Genomic DNA, 24,431 nt, shown 5'->3' with positions numbered 1-24,431 from the left:
ATTCCTAAGTTAATCAATTGATAAATAAAAGGGAATCAACATTTAAGTTAAGGTGCATTTTTGCTATGTTTTAATTACTTTAGGAAAGAAATCACTATGAAGCAAATAGTTTAAGATATTAGGTGCTCCTCAAACAATAGTTAAGGAGCTAAAATACACCTTAATTTAGATCTACTTGGCATGACAGGGGGCATTTTCGGTCAAACTTAAGTCTCAGTCAACATTAGGATATTTAATATTAGGAAAAAATATGCTACATTTTAATTAGGGTAGAAATTGCAATGAAAAATAGTTTAGGACACTAAGTAGTCCTCAAAAAATAGTTTAAGAGCAAAAATACACATTTACCCTATCATTTACTATTAGTCAATACAACATGCATATTGCATTTTTTTTTCTTCCTTTGTTTTTTCACGTGTAGCATGGCTTGGTAGTTTTGACCTTAATTTTTTTTAAAGAGTTCATCAACAATAAAACTAGTCAAGATAACAAACCCATTAAAAAGAAAAAGAAGCAAAGATCAATCTAAAGGCCTGATATTGAAATGGTATGAATTTGGAAACAATTTTCTTCAACACTATTTTTGTTGCTTCTCTTAATTAGTTGACTAAAAATATGATAGACCTCTCAACTCTAATAATCAAATATGAGAAAAAGACTAGAAAATAGACAACAAAATGGTAGAATCAACTCGAGATGGATAGTATTTTTTACTAAATAACTAAATTATATAATAAGTAAAACAATGGTCAAGCCAAACCTATGTCCCTCATACATCCTAATATAGAAATTAGAATCACATATAATATAGAAATATAAGAAATTATCAAAATGTACACATGCAAGGAAGTGGTTTTGAATATCAAGAGACCATATCTCTCCCAATGGTTCCAAAAGACTGAACTTGCCTTCCCTTAAATAGAAAGGATGCTCTTTTACCCAAAAGTGGTCATTACTCCTACCAACACTATCCTTACCTCTAGCTACACCTATCTATCAAAATTACCTTTTTACCCTTATGGCTAAAAACCTTTGGGATAAGATTCTTAACCACTGAATCTTCAGTTATATCATTATCCACCTCTTGAAGTCTCACCTTATCCTCAAGGTGTATAATGAAAGTAAAGGTTTCTTGTGAATTTTGAATTCTCCATGCCAATATGTGATTCTTAAGTACATAAGGTCCTTAAAATTTGCAATGACCTCTAAACTATGGCCACTTGTAATCACATCTAGCAATTTACTCACATGTGGCCCATAAGTAAAAATAATGCCAATGGTGAAATTTTTGCTATAAACCAAGGCAATAGTGATCCTTATAACATGCCAAATTTACAAATGTGTCCCATTATTAGAGAAATCCTTAACACATACATTTATAGACCTTTGAATGGGAAAAGATATTAAAGAGAATGGAGTTCCATTAATTGACCCCTAGTGTCCATACCATTCCCCTTCCTGTAAAATATAACGTGTAAATGATTTGTAAATCTATAATGAATCTCCATTTCTATCAAAATACATACTTATGTTTGTTTGTGTTAGTTTGAAGGTTGTATGGGGGGGTGTGTGTGTGTGTAAACTCTTATATGAAGTACATATGTTATATGAAGAATATGCATCTGTTACATAAAGTCTCTATAATACTAAGTGTATAATCTAGGAAGGTATGAAGAATATGCATCTATTACTTTCAAAGAATGTGTGCAAGACATTTGATAGGTTTATATAGGAACCAAGTTAAAATTTTACATTAAAAAATAGTTAAAATTTGTTTATATGTAGTGATGCAGCTATTCTAATGTTTAGCTTCTTAGTTGTGGCATATCTTGTAAAAGTTAACCAATAACATGATTATTTAATGTTTTATTTCTATTTTAGGTTAATTTTATTTAAGTCCTTTCTTATGAAAATAAAAATAATTTAATGGTAAATACTAGATTTTCTTCAAGTTTAAGAAGACAAACCTTGCAATATTGAATTATTGTAAGGGTATTGTTATTAGATACATTGCCTTAATAGCCTTTCTTCAAGTTTATGCTCTTCCACTCACAATAAATTTAAGTAAGTTAATTATCCTACTCAAACACGACAATTTTTACTTGTATGATTTTCAAAACTCAATTTGTTAGCAATGTAATGTTATATAGGATCATAATAAGCCATAGACATCACAGGTTTAGTTTCTATGATTTATTTGAAACATGTTTGCTAGTAGAAAAATTTGAAACATTTCTTATTTATAATTTAGTTGAGATGATGTTTACTTGCTACCTTTATGCTTTGCCAAGTACTTTGTGTTTGATTTTTGGTGTTGGTATGGATGAATGCTCAGTTCTTATGGTAGCAACTAATTATGTATATACCTTAGTGGCTATTACTATATGGTGTATGTAATATTCTCCTTCTAATCCCATAATTAAAACTAAATTCTAAGTAATTAAGGGAATGGGATTATAGTAATTATCAAAATACAAAGTTTTCAATGATTAGCAAAATGGAGACCCCGAGTTTACAAAACTAAAATCATTTTCAAGTCTTGCAACTAGACAATTTAGAGTTCACAAATATGCGGAAGCATGTGACCATTACTTGTATGAGTACATTTGTTTAAGAATTTGAAATAAGAGAATTTTTGAAAAATTTTGAGGCGTGTACCACGGCATGTTTGCCTATGTGACATGCACTGTGGCTTCTAGCATATGTGCCATGATGTAATTGTATGAATTTTGACTATGAATTTCGCTATCAATTTGACAGCAATGGGGCCAACTTCTGATGCCCCTAAATCTCTGTCTGATGTCCAATTGATGCGAACTAAGTGTCTACAAAAAGCTCTCTCTGAGCTCTAATTAATGGCATTAGTCTTGGACTTAAATTGTTTCTAAAACAAGAATTGGACACACTTTTCAAAAATTATACTTTTATAACAATTTTCCTAAAATCAAGTGTCCAAACCAAATATCAAAGGCCAATAGCCACTAACACCAATTTGAACACCTACAAATCATTAAGGTTAACTTTGCAATGCACCATATCACATGAAATGCTCCTAGATCAAATTTTCACTACTCAACCCCTTAAACTCAAAAAGATAAAAGGGGGAGTTTGCCATAATTTTCATCAAGTTCTCCAAATCATCTCATAATATGCTCTACTCTTACTTGCGTTAGTCTTTTGGCTTTATCACAATAACACATACTCATCAACTCACTCCCTAGGACCTAAAATACACTTACAATTTACAATTCACATAATGTAAGTAAGAAGCAAATGAGAATTCCTAATTGGCAATTAAAATTGTCATACACATATAATTACTCAAAATAAAGAGGTTACAATAAAAGGATCGCGGGTCCTAAGCCTCTAGGTGTTTTCCTCTGCCTACACCTCTTGAGCTATTTCTTGAAATATTAAAAATAATGGGGTGAGTACAACTACTCAATAACTAAGGTCTGACTAACCCATACTAATGCATATCAATTAGTTTAAATGCAAGTAGCAGTTAATGTCAATACTTATGCCCATGTAAAACATTTAAAAATAGATACTCATAATTCCACTCACATAATAGCATTTACTTGAGAAATAATACTTTTTAGCACTTTTCATATAAAGAGAGTTGGTCACGTAAATCATTGACAAATACATTAGAAGAAATTAAGACTTAACTCGTGATATCATCAATAGGGACAATATAGACAACAGGTGTCCTCACTCACTATATGTATAATCACAACTCCCTTATATCCTCTTTATTCCTCTGACATGAAATTATGGGCTATAACTCAATGGGATAGTCTATATTCCATGACTTCCCTAGCTTAAAAACTTGTACGGGAATTATCTTGCTAAGGCGCAGCCAACTCACTTATAGAACATAGTTTTCCTCATTTCTCATACTATAGGGTGTCATACACCTTAGACTAGCCTCCTCATTAAACCGGTGGATAACTAGGGAGTTTCAAATCTCTCATTGAACTAGTGGGATAGTCTCTTGATGAACAAGTGAGACAACATAGTTATATTCAATCCGGTAAACCATCACACGGGTGGGGCCTTACCACGTGGATTTTATCATCTACTCCTTTTGCTAAGTAAACTCCTGTCTTTCAAGATCATACAATGCACATTCATGCCATAATTCACACATATAGAATTCATAGAATTTCACATTATTAATTTTAATTAAACTTTATCATTACACAAATCATTGGACTTATTAAACACATTTTCATGAAACTCCAAACTAAATAAGTTATTGAACTCCAACTTCACAATCATTGTACTTCACATAAACAAAGATTCATGTTACTTTTCAATTTGTAAAATCATTGAACTCCTAATAAACATAAAATAAAAATTCACCGATATTGTTCTCAAAGAAATTTTAAATCCTAAGGCATAAAGCTCATAAATTTGATCTAGTGAATTTTCTAATGAATCAAGCTACACTTGCATTTCTTTTTAATTTATGCATTTCAATTATCAATCATAAATCCATAAACTAATAAACACACAAAAGCATAAGATAGAATTCCCTCGGTTACCTCAAATCTTTAAGAGATCAAAGGTTTCATTCCTCAATTACTCACTCCTAAAGCTTCTAAGAAGCTTCAATGGTGCTAATGGTTGTTATTCTACAAGCATTTACTATGTAAAACATCAATATTCATTTTTGAGCTATTTTTCACTAACACTTCATCATTTTTTTGATACTCAAGATTTATTCTTGACTCATATAAAAGTACCCATAAGGCTTCTTATCTTCCTTTAACTCTCATTAATAACATTGAGCTCTTAAATGATCATTAATGAAATCACATTGTTCTCAACCACCAAATTTATGAGAATTTCTGACATTTAATGTCCTCTAACCACCAATCATTATAAAACCATAAATACCAAGTTTACTTAGCTCAATCTACTCCTATTAACTCTATTTAAGTCAATGGGTTTAGACTTATAGCTTCTATGGACTAAAAATCACCATTAACAATCAAACTCTAACCTATACCATTAAGAAAATGGAAGAAGAGAAGAAGATTTAAGTAGGAAAGCTTACCTTTGGTGTTTATGAGCTTCAAAATACTCCCAATACTCAGTTCTCCCAAGCTCTAGCACTGCTCTCTCACTACTCTTTCATTTCTCTTCATTTTTCTCTTCCTTTTCGCTCTTTCTCTTACGAAGATATAAAGCTAATATATTAAAATTTTGGCCATATGCCGCACATAGGAGCCCGTTAGATGCAAATCTGTCTCTATGCATTGCAATGAACTAACCACACTCCACAACATATAGCATAGAGAGTAAATCTTTTTCTTCCTCTTTCCTTGCTTAGGTGGCCTGCTATCGATCATAACAATTACACCAAATTAAGCTCCTTTGGTGACACACCTCATTAATAAACTTAATTAGTCTATTTGAGCTTAATTAACCAGATTTGAAATTGATGATGTCACAGTGTACATTTTCATGTGGCTTACATTGTAACAATTTTCTATTGCATTTCTTCTTTTTTACTATTAGAGAGATTTCATAATTCTATTATGAAGAATAGAAAATAAAAAACTTTGGGCAACTGAAAGAAATGTGTATTAGAAATAGTAATGCTAGCAAATAGCTATATTACTTTATGGTAGTCAACTTGCACTAAAATTAATCTGTATTACTCTATAGTGCAATTAATACTTGCACTAAAATTGATCAATATTACTCTATAGTGTGATCAATACTGCACTAAAATACTTCTCATCATTATTATACTTGACATTCAATTCAATCAATTCTTATTTATTTTAAGTGTTAAGGTAAGTATGGCATCTATATTCAATGGCAATAAATCAATTCCCATACTAAAAAGTCTTCAACTTCAATATCCATCTTATTGAAAAACTTATAATTTGTTGAAAGCAACTTAGGATGAGAGAAAAACTCAAAGAGGTCTATTTTGGATGTTCTAGACTAGTTTGGTGCCTTCTCATATCACTCTAAATTAAAACAAAATGATTCAAAGTTGATATTTTACAATTATAATAAAGAGAAAGGACATATAAATTTGAACCTTGATGTTATAAGTTGAGATATGGTGTCTTTTGCTATTCTTTACCCATTTGTCCTCTCCTTGACTTTCAAATAATCACTCATCATTCTTAAAAAGTGGTAATAAGCTAGGTTTTTCCTGAGACCTAAAATGTCCATTATTGCACACATGTCTAAAGCTATTTTATATAGCCCATTATTTTGATCTTTATGTGTAAAACTATTCTGTATAGCCAAAGGTGGTATGATATGGAAGCATTTGTTGAGGGTCCTATTAGATTCTTTCTCCATGATTAATTTCAAAATAATTTTAAGTCTTATTTTGTCCTCAAAGATCCTTTAATACCAAGCTACCATTTTTCTTCTCACCCCTTTCTATTAAGTGAAGCTTCTTTTCTTCTTCATGAGCATCCCATAGGAACTGTCTATTGTCCCTTTCAACTTGTTGTAAAATTTTCCATGCTTATAACATAATCTGCATCTTGGAATGGTTGATAACACTAATTTAATCATAGTGTCTTTGCTAGGTAAAGTAAGGAACTCATATCTAGACTGAACAAAGAACAATTAAGGCTATCGTCTGAATGAGCATGAGAAGATGAGCAAAAATGAGATATGACAAAATATTCTAATGATCATGACAAAATAAATCTTGTAGAACCTTTTTGGTCTTAAAGCTTTGAATGCCTCAGTTTCAAAAGTAGCATCCCTAATTTTATCATTATTAATTTCAATTGCTAGAATATTCTAGTAAAGAAGTGAGACATTTTCATTTTTCTTCTTTTATTGAAATTACACCATAAAGTTCAAATTTTTTTTTTGCTATATCATTAATGTCAATTATAAAGGTACTATTGGTTATTGCTATTGGGACAATTCTTGCATTGGATCAATTTGATATTTTGAGTGAGAATGCCAAGAAATAACTCAGGGATCTAAGTAATGACATCCTTATAATTGCTCTAACTTGTAAAACTAGCAATTATAAGATAAACGGAAAATGTCCATAACAACTAACATGAGTAGTTCTTTCTTTCTCCTTTTTTTAGGTGGTATATTTTGTCTTCACTTCAAAGTTCTACCATCCTTTCTCAAAAGATAAAAACCCAAAGAAACATCACAAATTGACAATTTTCTAAAAGGGCATGACTTATGTACTTAGTCTTATATAGTTAATATACTTTTAAGACAAGTGGATTTTTTTGTGTCATTATCAAGGGAAAATACAATCATCGATCTCTATAGTTTTATTAGGTTTTACTTTTATTTTGTGTAATTTCTTTTGTGTTTTCAAGCTCTATAGTTTCAGCAAGATTGAGTAATATTTGTTCCTTAGGTCCTTATATATAGTTTCAATATTTTCAATGTTTTCAGTCCTTATAAGGACTGAAAACACTGGGGAAAACACTATAAGAACTAAATAAAAAATTCAATCAAACTATAGGGATTAATGATTGTGTTTTTCCCAATATCAATAACAAGAGCTTCTTATGGAATAAATAATTTATAAGTGATCTATATATTCTAATTTAATTGAAGATAATAACATCAAGCATATGAGACTAAGCATATAAGATTTTTCCTTTATAAAATTATTCAATTATCCAAAACACGGTCCTAGGTCATGGAAACATAATAATAAAACTATAATGAGAGCATAAAAGACATGTGCGAAGACCAACAAAACAAAGAGGCTAAGCTCATTATTCTCGAACCTTTGCTCTAACTCTACCAACCAACTCACTTGAAAATAGTAAGAGATAACATGTGAGATCTAATGTCTTAGTTACAAGGGTTATTCTAACTTAGCTACTCTAGTATCTCAATTAAAAATTAGTTTGCAAACCATATTTAGATACATATACTTACATTTCACAATACTTTCGCAAAGAATTTCTCAAACAAGGGAATTCTAGTTTTCCATAATCAAAACAATTTAAATCAAATAGCAATTAAATCAAGTGATTCTTATCCTAATGACACTCTTGTGTTTTACCCCTTACACCTTATTACAGCTAGTTGAAGCCTAAACTACAAATATACCTAGCCAAATGTGTATTCAAAATAGAGTAGGACTCGCCTCCATAAAAAGTGTCAATCATCCCAAAAACTAAACCAAGGTAATAGGGAACTATAAGAAAAGCCAACTACTATGAACAAAATAGAGGCATACCATGTGGTAATGAGAATATTCAGTCTCAATCTATCACATATAATCATTACATCAATCTTCAATCTCCTTTTTCCCTCTTTGCATCACATTCCAAAATTCATCATAAACCAACAAAAAACATTCAAGCATGCTTGAAAATTTTTAAATTTGTTTTACACAAATCAAATAGACATAAGCATACTTGAAAATATTTACAATTATGAAAAATCAATAATTTCTCATATATCAATCATTTCATAAGAACTAGCATGCTTGAAAAAGATTAAAGTATTATAAAAACAATTTCAAAGAGCACAAATATGCTAGAAAATTTCTAATCATATCCTCAAGCAAATTCAATCAACAAGCCCTATGGGCACAATAACATTCCCAGGAATTTATATATATAATAAAATAGTAGACATCCTAGTTGTTCATCGTCAAGTGTTACTCCAAGCATATGGGTTGTCACAAGTGTAGAATATTCCAAAGTTATTGTTCCCACGAGGATTTAGGCAAATGAGGGTTAGAATTTTACTATTAAGCTTTAAGATAGGTTGAGTAACATCGAGAGTATGTTTGTATGAAAGTAATGAAAGTTTGATTAAAAATGTTTTAAACCAATTAAAACTTGTTGAAACCTTAACTTTCAGAGGTAAGGATTTAGGATTATTTCTCCCCTTTGTATTTCATAAAACTTAAATTAATTCTTCTCAAATAGATTTTTTTAATGAAAATAAGTATTAGTTTAAGATTTTAATTTAGTTAAAAAAGCTTTCTCAAGTCTAAATCAAATAAATTTGAAAACACTAAAATTTCACAATTTCTTGAAAATAGTTAGTGAAAACAAATTTTAAGCACCAATCTTAATGTGACTATAAAGGGTTAATAAAATATCTCAATTTTACTAACACAACTATCCATTTATCTTTATAAATTTCAAGTCTAATACTATTTTATTCGAGTTCTACACCTAAATTAGCTCTCTCAAGCACAACTCAAGCGAATAAAATAATCTAAATAGTGATCAAGCACTTAAAAGTATTAAGCATAGAATAAAATAAACACATATATATCATTAACTACTAAAAGAGAGGAATATTCAAGTCTTAATCCATGCAAAGGTTGGAAATAATCCTTGAACAAGAGAAGTAGCTACTTATATTTAGAAAAGAGTCATAAATGTCAAAATATACAGCATTCATATCATAAACATGGAGAGAAAAGGGAAAAGAAGAAGAAAACCTGAAGGAAATCTACTTAAATCTCTTCAAATCTTCAATCCTTGGCCAAATCTTCTTCAAAAACCCCAAACTCTAGTACAGAAAGCCTCAAAGAGTCTCTAAAAATCATAGTATGATGTTTGGAGGTGAGTTTTTGGCTTATTTATCCTAATTTCTCCATTCCATAGCTCAAAATGCACAGCAAGATTTATGCCATGTGTTGCGACATGTTGTCAGTGTGCCATGATGCATGTGGCAAAATGTGGAATTATGCCGCAATATGTTGTTAATGCACCACGATGCTCTTGCATCTTTAAGACTCCCGTCTCTGTGCCATATGTTGCAGTACACTGTGCATGCACTGTGGCACATGACACAAAGCCTCTAATTTTTGCTTTTGGCTCCAATTTTTCTACTGTTATGTTTCCATATGCATCTTCAATCATCATTTGGCTATCTATTTTCAAAATTATCTAAAATAAACCACCTAAAATAGTAGATACAACTATGAGATCTTTTAAAGTTTAAAATCAAAGTAAGAATCTTTGTAAAATTCTCAATAAATTTTATTTTCTAGGTCATTTTGAAATAAAGCTCATTTTCCTATATTTAAACCCAAAATATTCACAATTGATCTAATTCATCAAATAAAGTGTAGGAAAATCATTGAATTGACATTAATTTTAATAGGTTATCACTAGTATATGAAAGAATAATCCAATGTTATCCCTTTTCCAAACTTAAAAGTGACCACAAGTGTGCATGAAACCAACGGTAGCAATCAACAATTAATCTACAATATGTATAATAATATTACACATTAATACAACTTTAATTAATGCATTAATATTATCCTCTATAATATGTTAAAACTTCTCATTTTACCTACTAGGCTTAAGCATTGTTTTAGTCCTACTTCTACCAAATCCTAATCAAAACAAACTCATTCAAGTCACTTGTAATCAACAAAACCTCCATTCATGTTCAAATCCTCCAAACACTCCATTTTCCTAATTTCTACTACTTCAATATCAATTCTCCCAAATTAGAATCTTCCTTTCTTAACAACATGCCCAAATATTCAAATCCACACTCCACTTCCAATAATTATTTCTAAACCATAAGATCATAGTTTAAGCAATAAAACATCTACAACCATGAAATTCATTCATCATTCTTTTAAAATTTCAAATTTTCAATTAAAGCATATCAAATGAATTTTACAAATTTTAAACATCATAATTTTTTAATTCATTCTTAAATCACTATCAAAATATTGAAAGGTCGGCAAGTTTTAATTTTCACAATTATGTCAACGGTAACTTGAATCAAATCTAATTACCATGAAAATTTAAATATAATATCCTTATTACCTAAAGTAATTATATAGCTGAAATAACTTCTCAACTGAACATTGTTTAGATTACTCTTACACAAAATATCAAAAAAATTGATATGAATTAATCCATAATTAGAAAAACCACTCTAACTTTTGAGTCAACCTCAAAAATCAATTTCCAACAAGTGTTTCTAATTAAGTTATACTTAATTAATTATCAAAGTTCCAACTGCTAACTAACTATAAAAATTGAAATCCCTTCTGTACACCTAAGGCTCAATCCTTGCATATTTAAATGTTAAAATCCAACCTTATTTGACAAACTAAACTGATTAAATTTAAATACTCACTTACCTAAAAAATCCTACACTTCTCGATTAATAAAACTCAATACTTGCTTTAAGTCCTACTTCTTAAACCTTCCCTGCACCCCTCAATATTCATATCATTAAAAAGATCTTGATGTATATGAGAAATTTTATGAGGTAATTTTAGGGTTAGAAGTGATTATGGGTACCAAATCAAGCTCCTAAGAGCTATAAAATTGTAAAAATGATGACACTGGAAATGAGAGGAGAAGAGAAAGATGAAATCGTGTACGTGCAGGGGATAGGCATTTCAAAGTTGTGTGTGAGTCGTGGTGTTACATGGTGTGGGGGCTATGGTTACTTTCTATTATTTCTTCTTCTTCTTCTTGTTTTTTTTATTCTCCAATCATCTTCCATAATTTTCTATAACTCTCATAAAATTTAAATAAGTAAACTGTACTTGTAATAAATGATTTACATAATTTATTTAATCACACTTAATCTTATTATTTTTTTTAAATCATGATTTAGATCTATATTTTTAAAATTCAACTATTCTAGGATAGAGATTTACCTTGTCTCCCATTGGTTGAGTTGTTTGAAGAGAACAATAAGTAACCATTCAACCTATATGGAATTATTTGTAAATCTTGCCAAGTCACTAAACTTTTGCAGCTTTCAGTGGAACCCAGGTTTTCTCATTAGGTTGCTTTATGGATTGATTCTATTACGGTGAAAGGGATGTGCTCTTAAGATTGGGCTGATATGCCCCTATCGCCTCTAGCTTCTCTTCTCAATCATTTGGTTCATGTATCTAGGAATATGGCTTTCTCTATATGCTTTGGTCCCTTGTTTTCCTTTCTTTTGCCAGTGTTTTTTTCTTCTTTTAGACTTGGTGTTATTACTCTATCTAAGCATTTTTCTTTGAGTTTAATTAATTCTCTTTTTATGGGGAAAAATAACAATTGGCGAGATATAAATATAAGGGGAAACATTACATCTACAAAATGAAATATCTAGACACTATTTCACTTCATTTTATGAACATCTGGTAGACAAACTTGTTAAGACAATCTATTGGGATTATGACTCAAATCTTTATAATCTTTTATAATTATTTTTATGTATTATTTTGGTGTAAATCTATCATATCTATATTTGATATTTTAGAAGATATTTATTATTATTCAAGATAATATTTTTAGCTAATGAGAAGTAATATATATATATATATATATATATCTTGTCTCTCCATCTCTCATAGAAGAGACAATTATTATAATTCTTATTTTTTATAGTGAAATTACTCGCTCATTGCCTGTGGGTTTTTTGTCCCTCACGTTAGGGGTTTTTATAACATCCTAAATTTCTTAATCATGAGTTTAGTGATTAATTGAGGGAGGATCGTAATTAGTGTGGGATTTGACTTTTTGGTGTATTTTATGAGCAAATACAGGCAAGAGGAGTGCATTTCGGGTTGAAGAAAGTGCATGTGGTAAGAATAAATCTTATTGTGTCATTCGCCATGACTTGTGCTGCATGCTTCATGGCACATGGACCAGGAAATCACTTCTTAGGTCATGAAATTGGGTGATTTTTAGAAGTAAAAATCTGAGAAACACACGAGAGAGGAGAGATAAAGGGCTGAGAAGCTAAGTCAAGCCATTTTAGGTCATTAGAAGATGATTCGGATTGATAACTTGTTAGGTAAGCTACGTATAACTCTTACTTTCCATTCTACACAAATTTCTCTAAAAATGAGTAATAGAAAAATTGAATTGATGGAATTTGAGGGGTTTAATTCTTGCTCAATAGTAATAAAAAGGTTTTTGGGAGTTAAATTAGAACTTTATGATTAGTTTAAACTTGAATGGTAGAGCTTTGAACCTATAAGCTCAATTTTAACCCTTAGAGAGAGAAAGTTAGGCAAAAATTTAATTTGAGTAAAATAAGATTGATTGAGGTGATGTAAAGTAGTAATTGGGTAGTAATAGACCTAGAATAGATTATTGAAAAAGAATTTATGGATGAATATAACCCTAAGTAGTAGAAATGAGTTTTTGGTCAAAATGGACCAAATGACTAAAATGTGTCAAATATGTTCAGATTAGCATATTGGATGTGTGAGTACAGGAGGGAAGATTGAGATAAACTTGTGTGATAGTTGAAATCCACGGGTAACCTTTCTAGTGACAGAAGGGTTAAAGTAACCAAATAAGTTCCTTTGTTTGATTGTTTATTGTAACTGTATGTTAGTATGTTATTTAGTAGATGAAATGGTTATAGACTAAGCATGTTTTATAACATTGTGTGATTGTAGTGTGAAATGAATTTTAAATGAAATAAAGAATTGAAATGTGTGATTTTAAATGGAATGTAATATGTATGTGTTTGTATTTTATGTTTGAGAAGTGTGAAATGGTAAATGAGAACATTAAATGGTTCAAAAAAGTATGATAATAAGGGTAGGAGTTCACCTAACTATAGGAGATGATAAAGACTATATGGCAAGGTTTCCTTAGTACCTAATAGGGTGCAATGTTGGAAACAATTCTCCTCAACTCCTTGAAAGGTGCGGTGTTGGAGAAGATCTCCTTAATGCCTATTGAGGTACGATATTGGATGTAACATCCTAAAAATTTTAAGACTCAAATTTATTTAAAAAAAATAAATAAAAATAAAATAAAATATCTATAATTAAATTAAAATTTAGAATAATTTAATAGAAGCCCAGAGTTTGAATTTTACTAAGCAAAAGTTTAGTTTTATTTGATTTTTAACTATGGGAAAAATTACCAAAGTTGACCCGGGCTTTTATGCAATAATAAAACATGTTGGGCCCTTTCTTGTAATTTTCCCCAAACTTTTTGACCAGCAATTTAAAGGCCAAAACTGATGCAGAAACGCAAAGAAAATAAGCAAGGAAAGAAACGCACAAACGGGAGAGAGAGAGAGAGAGAGGAAGAAGAGAAGAGAAAGGGAGGGAGTTAGGCTTGGATCTAGGAGTCTTTACGACCGTTGCGAGCTCGGCTACACGATAGGTAAACTCCCTACTTCAATCCTCTTCTCTTTCTCTTGATTTTCTTCAATTTTTGGGAGAGGAAATTTTTGGATTTTGATCCCAAAGGCTTTATTCTTGTAAGCTTTTGTTTCTTTGGATCCTAGGGAGCATGTTTTGAGTTTCTATATAGTGATCTAATGTTTTAAGTAGATAATTGGATGAAAAGAGGTGTTTTGGGCACAAAATAAACCTTGAGAAATTGGGTTTTTGCTCTTCCATGGTTTAAGCTTATTGATTTAGTTATAATTTTGCTATTTGAGCCCAATAAGATTTAAATTAAGGTTTGGTTTTCATTATAAGGGCTAATGGTGAAAGTTGGTGACACTAAGTGAAGGTTTTTAATTGATAAAAATTTATATAAATTGAAAATTAGCCTAGTGATGGCTAATAAATGGTTTTGGTGGTTAAGTGATACTATGTGAATGGTTAGTTTAATATATGGACTATTGGGATGGATTATGGCTCATAGACCCAAGTTGTGTGGTATGAGTTATAGTCTTCATTAATGCTATTTGTCATGATAAGTGATGTGGATCACTTATATGTTGTAGAAAACTGTTGGTGGAACTTATTGAGAAGTAAGGAACAAGCTGAGCCCTATTTTGTATAAGGGGAACCCTTTTGGTACCAAAGGGGTGAGGTAACTGGGGAATTTATATTTTTTATTACTTTATTTTAGCTATTTTTGAATAAATATTACTAGTTATCATGCATTACATGTTTTAAAAGATTAAATGTGCTTTATAAGGGGTTATGGGGTACTACTTTGATTATAGTGCAAATATGTTTTCTAATTGTTTAATAACAATGTTTTTATGAAAATGAGATTTATAAATATTATACTACTTTAGAGTGTTGAATGGTCAATACTCAGGAAAGGTAGACAAGAGTAAAAGGCATGATCTCGGTGGGAGTTCACCAATGAGAAGGTGTGGATTTTTGATATTCTATGGCACACTGTCAGTACTCAGTGTTGTCTTACGTATTGTGGGCTCAGTGCACTAAAGTGGTTAGTGTATTGAGTGTTCGACACCTCTCAGTGGGGGAGGGAATCCAACATATGAAGTGTGAGGTTGAGTGCCTAGGCCAAGGTAGCCCTCACATGGAAAGTAAGTTGGGCTGGCTCTGGGAGGGAGTTAGCTTCAACTGCTTAGGATTCACGTCGAAGGGGCATAGGAGGTTCGGTGGATTAGATCATGCCTTAGATTATGTTTTGTGCCTGTGGAGGTACAAGTAAGTATAAGGTTTACCTGCGAGTTAAAGAGTGCCAGGGGGCATTCTGTTGGTCATGAAAGGCCATACCGGCCTAGGTCATGCATTCATGCATTTTAAATGGCTAAATTGTATACTATGTTGAATTTATTATTTGTTTATTTGATTATGGCTTACTTTGTAATAATCAATGTAGATTTCGCTGTTACTGAGACTGTGGTTGTCTCACCCCTTTCTTTTCAATATTCTAGGTCCAGGCGAAGGATCCAGTGGTGGACGGGGAAAGGAGCAAAGCTAGGGGTTTGCTTGTGATTTGTAAAGAACTGCAATCCCTTTCTTTTGAGCAAATATATTGTAATGTATTTAAGATTAGGGTGCTAATAGGATATGATTATGTATGTGTGTGTGAATATGTGTGGATTGTGTGCTTGTGTATAAATTTTTGTCTGTTTGCAGACTTGTGGCTAAGAAACTTGGTTATGGTGTGTGGTTTTGATGGATTTACTTAGTAGACCAAGTTTCTATTACAAGCATATCTTTATTTTGATATATATGTGATTTTATAAGCAAATGCAAAGTGGTTGCATTGCAAATGGTGTGCTATGGGCAAACATACACCTTGGATAGAGAGAGTGGGTGCGTGGGCCCCATAAGGAGCTCTGAGCCAAGTGAAAGTGTTTAGCATATGTATTTATATAAATACATGATATTTGAATTGATTTGTGACCATTCTTGTATGATTTGTGCATTTTAGGGGTTTAGGGTCCATTTTGAGAAATGGCACCCGCGTGGTCAAATTTTAATGTATGGGGGTTTTCCATCACTTGAATGTTCTTTCAGGTGTTTTTAGTCTTATTTGATGTGTCCAAAGTATTCCCACAGGTTTGTGACCATTAGGATGAGATTTGGACAATTTTGAAAATGGTTTTTACCAAAAAGCTACACTTTTGCATTCGGGTGTCCAAATCTTAATCCGACCGTTGGATTTCTCTAAAATTTGGGTCACAAGTAAAACCTTTTATAAGCTTCGTGTGGGCTTTGGAATCACATCGATCGGATATCGGACGGAGAAACAACGTACTCCGGAATTTGGTCTGGAGGTGCTATCATGACAGCATTAAATTGCTGTCATGACAGCTACACTGTTGATTTTATAACCTGCACAAAATTTAATCCGTCCATTGGATCTTTTCAAAATTTAGTATGCTAATAGTATTCTTTAAAAGTAACATGTGGGCTTTGGAATCACTCCGATCGGAGGTCAGATGATGAAATGGTGCACTCCGGAAGTTGGTCCGGAAGTGCTGTCATGACAGCTTTTTAGCTGTCATGACAGCAAAAATAATCAAATTTTTAACATGTCTAATTTTAAATCCGACCATTGGATCTTTTTAAAATTTAGTATACTTATAGTACCCTTTGAATATGACGTGTGAGCTTTAAAATTACTTCGATCGGAGGTCGAATGACGAAACGGTGCTTTCTGAAAGTTGGCCCAGGAGGAGGGCTGTTATGACAGCAAATTTAATGCTGTCATGACAGCATCTTTTTATTTCACTTTCGTCTAGCTTGCTTCTGCGTGCTATAGGTAAAACCTATAAAATTTTTTTAAAAGGCTTTAAATATTTACTTTGCAATTGTGTATTTGCTTAGTGATTTAAATGGTTTGTTTCCTAAGTTGGTTTTAGGATTAATTCCTTAACCACACTTAGTTTATTTGAATTGTGTGATTTTGGATAACACTCGGGGCAAGTGTTACATTGGAGATGAGAGACTCCTTAGTATCTTTATGATATGGTGTTAGAGTCAACAATGCGCCATTATGTGTATTGGGAGAAATCGTAGTTTGTATTATGAGTTAGAACATCTTTAGCTAGGTGATTCTACCACTATATATGAGCTCAAGGCTAATGAGAGTGCACATTAGTACAAAGTGAGCCTATGGTTTCATGTCGGGCTGATTTAAAGGTTCAGATGGTAGTAATCATGCTAGCGTGCTATGTGATATGTTGAGATTTATTATGAGATGGCACAAGATCCTATATGATTGATGAAAAGTTGAGAATGAAATAAGATATGTGGTATAAATGTTATTTTAATGAGACTTGAATGATATAATATGCTTTACTTCCATTTGATTTCATGTGATAGTCAATAGGAGTGAGTTATTTTGTTACTGAGATTTTTATCTCATCCCTGTGGTTATATATTTACAGGATCAAGAAGTGATCAAGGCAAGGGAAAAAGTTTGGACCAACTTGAGTTGTAAAGCTGTATACTCTGAGTTTGTGTAATGAACTAAACTGAGATTGTATGTATGTGTGTAAATGAGTTACTATAGAGTTTCATGCATGATTTGAATAGATATTTTGTAAAATCTAACCCGATTATATGTATATGTATTGATTGAAACAAGGGGCTATGATTTGAGTATATTATATTGAAATGATTGTGTGTTAGTGAATCTTAAGCCAAAGAACAAACTATGATGAAATAAGTAATTTTGGGATTAAGATTATATTGTGAACATGAATATGTATGAATATGTTGAGAAATAGCCAAGTGAGCAAGTTATGCCAAGAAATAGAAATGTGTGTAAAGCTAGTGAATTGTGGAAATTGATCGTCAAAGGGTCAACTTTTGATATATGAGTATGGTTATGTTTAATTGTGGTCAATCAGGTTTATTAGATCCTTTTAGACTCGATTGAAGGTCTAGTGTGGTCTAATGAGAGAAAGGGATCGATTTCAGTACTTGGCTGCGCAAAATTTTTAGAAAAAGTAACTTTTTGCACTTGGGTATCAAAATTTTGATCAGATTATTATATCATATCTAAACTTATCTCATTAGTTAGCTTATAAGTTAAGTTACATGTAGGTGCTTGAATTACTTCGATTGGATGTCATATGTGAAAATGGCGCATGCCGAAAGTTTGTCATTTTTGTTGTCAAAATGAAAGCAAAAAATTAGATAGGAGTGCCGCGGTGTATGGTGACACATATCGCGGGGCACAACACAAAAAGGATGAGCCAGTGGCTCTGTGCCATATGCCACAGCGTATGTACTGCATGTCGCGACTCATGGACCAATTCTCAATTTTATTTTGTGATGAAATGCATGCTATTAGGATATGAATGCCAGTAGGTTATATCTAGTATGTATTAGAGGAGTATATGATTTGCTTCCACTATCTATTTCTTTGATTGTATTGTGAATTGAATGATTTTACAAAATAAGTCTTTGGCTGAAGTTTTTGAAATGAAATTTGATTACTGTGATTGATGTGAGCCAGTAGCAACACCATACTCTTCATAAATATTGAGTGGATATTGAGGAGGTTACAATTTTTCCATGTTAAATTTCTTATGTCATCTTTTATCACTTTCTCAAACTTTATATTGTTTCCAATTGTTTTATCTTGTTTACTTCCACTAATTATTTGCTTACTTCTTAACAAATGGTATCAAAGCTTAGTTATTGGCTATGAATGAAGAAATTGAGAAGAATGGTGCTTGGGACTTATGTGAGCTTCCTAAAAGCAAGCAAGTCTTAAGCTATAAGTGGATATATAAGAAGAAAGATGGTATCCCTAGGATTGAGGATGCAAGGTGGAAGGCATAGTTAATTATTCGAGGATGTCATCAAAAGGAAGGTGTTGATTTTAAGGAGATTTTTTCTCCAGTTGTTTGCTACACCTCCTTTTGTGTGCTACTTGTATTCGTTACTTTGTTTGATTTGGGGCTAGAGAAACTTAATGTTAAAATAGCATTTTTACATAGAGAACTCAATAAAGAGATCTACACAAAGCTACTTGAGGGATTTATCGTTCCTAGAAAGGAACATTGCGTTTTTCACTTAAAGAAATCTTTATATGGCCTAAAACAAGCTCTTAGAAAGTGGTATAAAAGGTTTAATGCTTTCACGATTGAGCAAAGCTTTAGCAAAAGCAAATATGATAATTGTGTTTATTTTAAACAATTTTCTCATGAGTCCTTTCTATATTTGTTACTCTATGTCAATGATATGCTCATTGCTTCTAAAGAGAAATCTTTGATTAACAAATTAAAACAACAACTTAGTAAGGAGTTTGATATGAAGGACCTTGGTGTAGCAAAAAAAATTCTTGGCATGGAAATTCATAGAGAACATCAAGCTAGTAAATTATTTTTATCTCTAAAGAAATATATTTTGAATACTTGATTGATTTAATATGAGTGAGTGTGAACCTGTGTCTACTTCTCTTACTGCTCAGTTTCAATTATCTGATGATTTTTGCCTAAAATCCAAAAAGGATATTAAGAAAATGCTAAGAGTTCCTTATTCAAGTGCTGTTGGTAGTTTTATGTATGCCATCATATGCACTAGACTTGATCTTGCATATGTAGTAAGTGTGGTAAGTAGATACATGCACAATCTTGGAGAGGGTCATTGGGATGTTGTTAAATGGATCCTCCATTATTTGAAAGGTACTTCTGATGTTGGTCTAGTATTTGATAAGAATAAGGCTATATCGAATGATCTTATTAGTTTTACTGACTCTGATCATGGTCGTGATTTTAATAGATGAAAGTCTTTTTTTGCTCATATTTTCACCCTTTTATGGCTCTTCTATTAGTTAGAGAGCATCTCTCCAATCTATTTATGCATTATCCTCAACTGAAGTAGAGTATATAGTAGCAACTAAGGGTGTAAAAGAAGCTATTTGGTTGCGTGCTCTTGTTATTGAACTTGGGGTTTCCCAAAGAGTTATTAATGTTTTTTTGTGATAACCAAAGTGCCATTAATTTAACTAAGAATGACAAGTATCACTCAAGGACTAAGCACATAGACATTAGACATCACTTCATTAGAGATACTATTGCAATTACTGAAATTATTGTGAAGAAAATTCATACATCTTAAAATCCAGCAAACATGCTTACAAAGTCTCTTCCTAATATTAAGTTCAAGCATTGTTTGGGCTTAGTTGGTATTCTTAGCACTTGATTTCCATTTAGGGCTACTTACGAGCATTGCTGAATTTGAGTCAAGGGGAAGTTTGTTGAGATTATGACCCAAATCTTTATAATCCTTTGTGATTATTTTTATATACTATCTTGGTGTAAATATATCATATCTTTATTTGATATTTTAGGAGATATTTATTATTATCTAATAGAATATGTTTAGCTAATGAGAAGTAATATATATATATATATATATATATATCTTGCCTCTTCATCTCCCATAAAAGAGACAATTTTGGCAATTCTCATTTTTTATAGTGAAAATACTTGCTCATTACCCGTGGGTTTTTTATCCCTCACATTGAGGGTTATTTCAAGTTAAATTTCTTATATCATCTTTTATCACTTTCTCTAATTTATCTATTATTTCCAATTATTTTATCCTATTTACTTCTGTTGATTATTTGCTCACTTCCTAACACAATCTCTAATAAGATCCTACGAAATTATGTTCTTATTTCTAAAGGATAGAGATTACCACTCTATTATTGGTTTGATATTTTTTAATATTTCAATTAAATTATTTTATTACATTATATTTAAATTAATATTACTTTGTACTAATTAATATTACTTTGTACAAAAGTATGCACCCGCGCCCTATATGTGTGTAATAGAGTTACCCGAACTTAATTCTTGATGCAGTTAGACGCCCCATTTCCAATATTAATTGTTAAGTTTAGAAGCATAGCTGTCAGTTGCAATGGATCTTATCCCTATGCAGACAAATAGAGTTACTCGAACTCAATTCTTGATTCACAACAAGTATAAGGGAGAAAGGAAGAGAGTTTTTCCATGTGCTTCTATAAAAGTGTCCAGAATGAGAGTGACATTGGTTTCACACACTAGCCTCATCATATAACTCCCGTACATATATTGTAGTTTTTAAATGTGCATGCATTTAAAGAAACTGCTCCCATGATCTTTTTCAGACAACAAGGGTGAAATTGCACTTAAAGCTCTAGATATATTACATATAAGGAAGTCCCTAACGTGATTAATATTCAGATAAGCTCCTAGGCTTGAATTTTGGGACTAATCCACGTGGAGTAGATAACCCAATATTGATTAAGCAAACCATCTATTTATCAAGTGAAGAGATGCCTGATTTTCATTCAAACCATCTTTAATTTCTTTCTTTCAAAAATGGTCTGAGGGAGCTTGAATTTTAAATCTTGAATTTTACCATTCTTAAATATTGTTTAGCTTCTTTATATGTAAGAGTCTGAAAAACACAAGAGAAGAATGGAACCTTTGAATGAGTTAATATAAGAAAATCGTCCACTACTATATATGTCTTGGCAAGGAAACCTACCATCAGATTAGGTTCTTGAAAGCATACAAAAATATAATAACAACTATAAAGGTTGTGTATGTACAAGTGAACATGTATGTGTTCTGGATCCATTTTACCATCTCCTTAAATTAAACCATCACCTTAATCTTTTTTTTTTTAGTTTCAATATATTATCAAATCATAATATTAATCACATTCCTGAAGGCTTTTTTTGGTCTCACATGTACATCGCGATAAAAATATTTGTTACATTAATTAATTTTAATCACCGTTTTGTAAAGAGCAAGCCTAATATATATTGTTGTGATAATGGTTGTTCATGTAGCCCTATAGCCCAGTTAACCTAATCCTGCTTGAGCTATCAAGTTGCTCGGGCAAGGCATTGGGCAAGCTAGGTTAATGCTTGCCCTTGCTGGCTCAAATAAATATATTTTTTTGTTTTAATTTATTTTAATAAATATTTATTTTGTAGTACCATATTATTATATTTTTTATGATTATTGTAGACTATCAATTAATTTTTTATAATTTCTTAAAAATTTTAAATTTATTTTTCTAATTTTACAAGTTTATATTACATAAAAATAATAGATAATTTTTAAGCATATAAAATTTTAAAAATTGTTAATTTTAATTCTATAATTAATTTTCAAATAAATATATTTTCAACAATTTTAACAATATTTTTTGTTGATTAAAAAAATTTTAATAACTTTGGATTGGCCCAAACCCTGTCCTAACCTTTAGGTAGTTAAATGCTTGAACTATTACATAGGGCCAGGTGTCAAGTTGCTAGGATAGAACCTAGCTTGACCCTATCCAAGTACAACCCTTTCAATTTAAAATGTGCACTTTCTAAATCAATTTTAGACTTGCTTTTAGTTTTTATCAATTTAAAAATAAAAACGTATTTTCTAGCTTAATTCTACAACTAGTTTAAAAAGTCAAATTCTTTTTGAACCTGCATTGGAGAATGATTAGCTTCTATGCTCTTTATAATTTTGCAAGGAATAATAATTTGAAACTCATTTATATTTGTATCTTTATTATCCTGGTTGAGGAGCTGCAATTGATCTTATTAGGTTACAAAAATTAATGAAAAAAACTCTCCACCAAAGAGTTTTTATGTGATCGTTTTCAAGTACGAAAAGTAAATCCCAATATAGCGTCTCATGTGTTCTCATATTTCTTGAAGTACTTTCATGGCCATTGATTGATTAATATTTGGTGCAAGCCAAGCTCGTGATGTAGAATAGAGTCCTATACTTCGACAGTTCATTAAGATCAAAATAACCCTTAGTCTTTTATGACTTGTCAATGTTAAATGACACATTGTGCCGTTGATTATAGTCATTGAAAGTTAAGATGATTATAAAAATGATTTTGATTCTCCATTACCACGATAGCCTATTTCTACCATGGTAGAATTTCAAGATATCATGTAAATTTTTTTTTTTTACCATGACAAACCTTTATTTATCATGGTAATGTTTTGAAAAGCAAGGTTTACTCTATATTAACATGTTAGATTCTTTTCTACCATTGTATGTATTTAATAGACAAAGTGCATATTGTGAAATTTTATAATTGGCAAAAAACTGTTTAAAATCTCAAAGTGTTGCACTTCAACATTCAACCTTGAATGAACTTGTGTGTCACCTTAAGCTCGCCAAGCATAACCCTTTATCAATATTACACAACTTATATCTTCTACACTAGCTATTTACTTTGCTTTTTCCCCGAGCATTGGAGTGCCCATTGTAGTTAAAATCCTCAAAAATAATGCAACTTTGCTTCGTAAGCACTATCTACGTAAATCTCTCAATTAGCTTTGGCACTCCAAGGAAATTGTAGTAAAGGATCTTGGAAACTCAAAATCATTTGGTACACTACTCACCTTAAGGATTTAGACCTCTAGCATGCTTGGTAATCACTAAGGGGCATGACACTTAACACTTAAATCTCAAAACTACACCAACAAAAATAAAAAGATTAATACAGCATTCTCAAATAAAATTTAATTTTTTAAAATAGATGCCTTCAAGTATTAGTTTTGAAGTTTCGACTCACAATTTAAGAGTTTTAGATATGTATGAAAAATTTAAAATAATTTTCAATTAAAAGGGATGTTTTGATACATTATAGATACATATCCAAAGAGTATCGACATTGGAAATGATATTGACATTAGATACGTCAAGAAATTTGAAATATTGATCTTCCATATAGGATTGTTGGATCATATATTTTGATGATTACAAAGCTAAGAGAAGGGTATTGTTATGTGTACAGATATAAAGAATTATGGATGAGGACAAAACCTCAAGTGCATGAAGAATCAAGAGAAGATGAAGATGCTTAGGATAAGTTATTTTAAAGAGAGATGACAATTAAGGACCTGCTAAGAACATTAACCCAATTACGGACCGTGAAATTTTGAAATCATAGTTAAGGACCATGGTCCTTATTGTGATAAAAAAATGTAATTTGTGAGGTGGGATTTACTAACGCGACTTGGGAATTCACTAACCCAACTTGAGAAAATTACTAACGTACATTGTGAAAACATAGAACCCCCACTCGAAAATGGAATGTTTAACAAAAAGCGCCACTTGGGAATTCATTAACTAGACTTGAAAAAATTTCTAACATAATTGTGAAAAAATGAAACTCCAATTGAGAATCATTAATAAAAAGTGACTTATCCAAATTGATTTTTTTTTATTAAATAATCGATTCCCAAGTAAAGTTTCATGTTTTTCACAATATACGTTAAAAATTTTTCCAAGTC

This window comes from Prosopis cineraria, unplaced genomic scaffold, assembly GCF_029017545.1.
Source record: "Prosopis cineraria cultivar Desert tree isolate PC_DT_omini unplaced genomic scaffold, ASM2901754v1 PC13, whole genome shotgun sequence".
Lineage (NCBI taxonomy): Eukaryota > Viridiplantae > Streptophyta > Magnoliopsida > Fabales > Fabaceae > Prosopis > Prosopis cineraria.
This window is presented reverse-complemented; position numbering follows the sequence as displayed.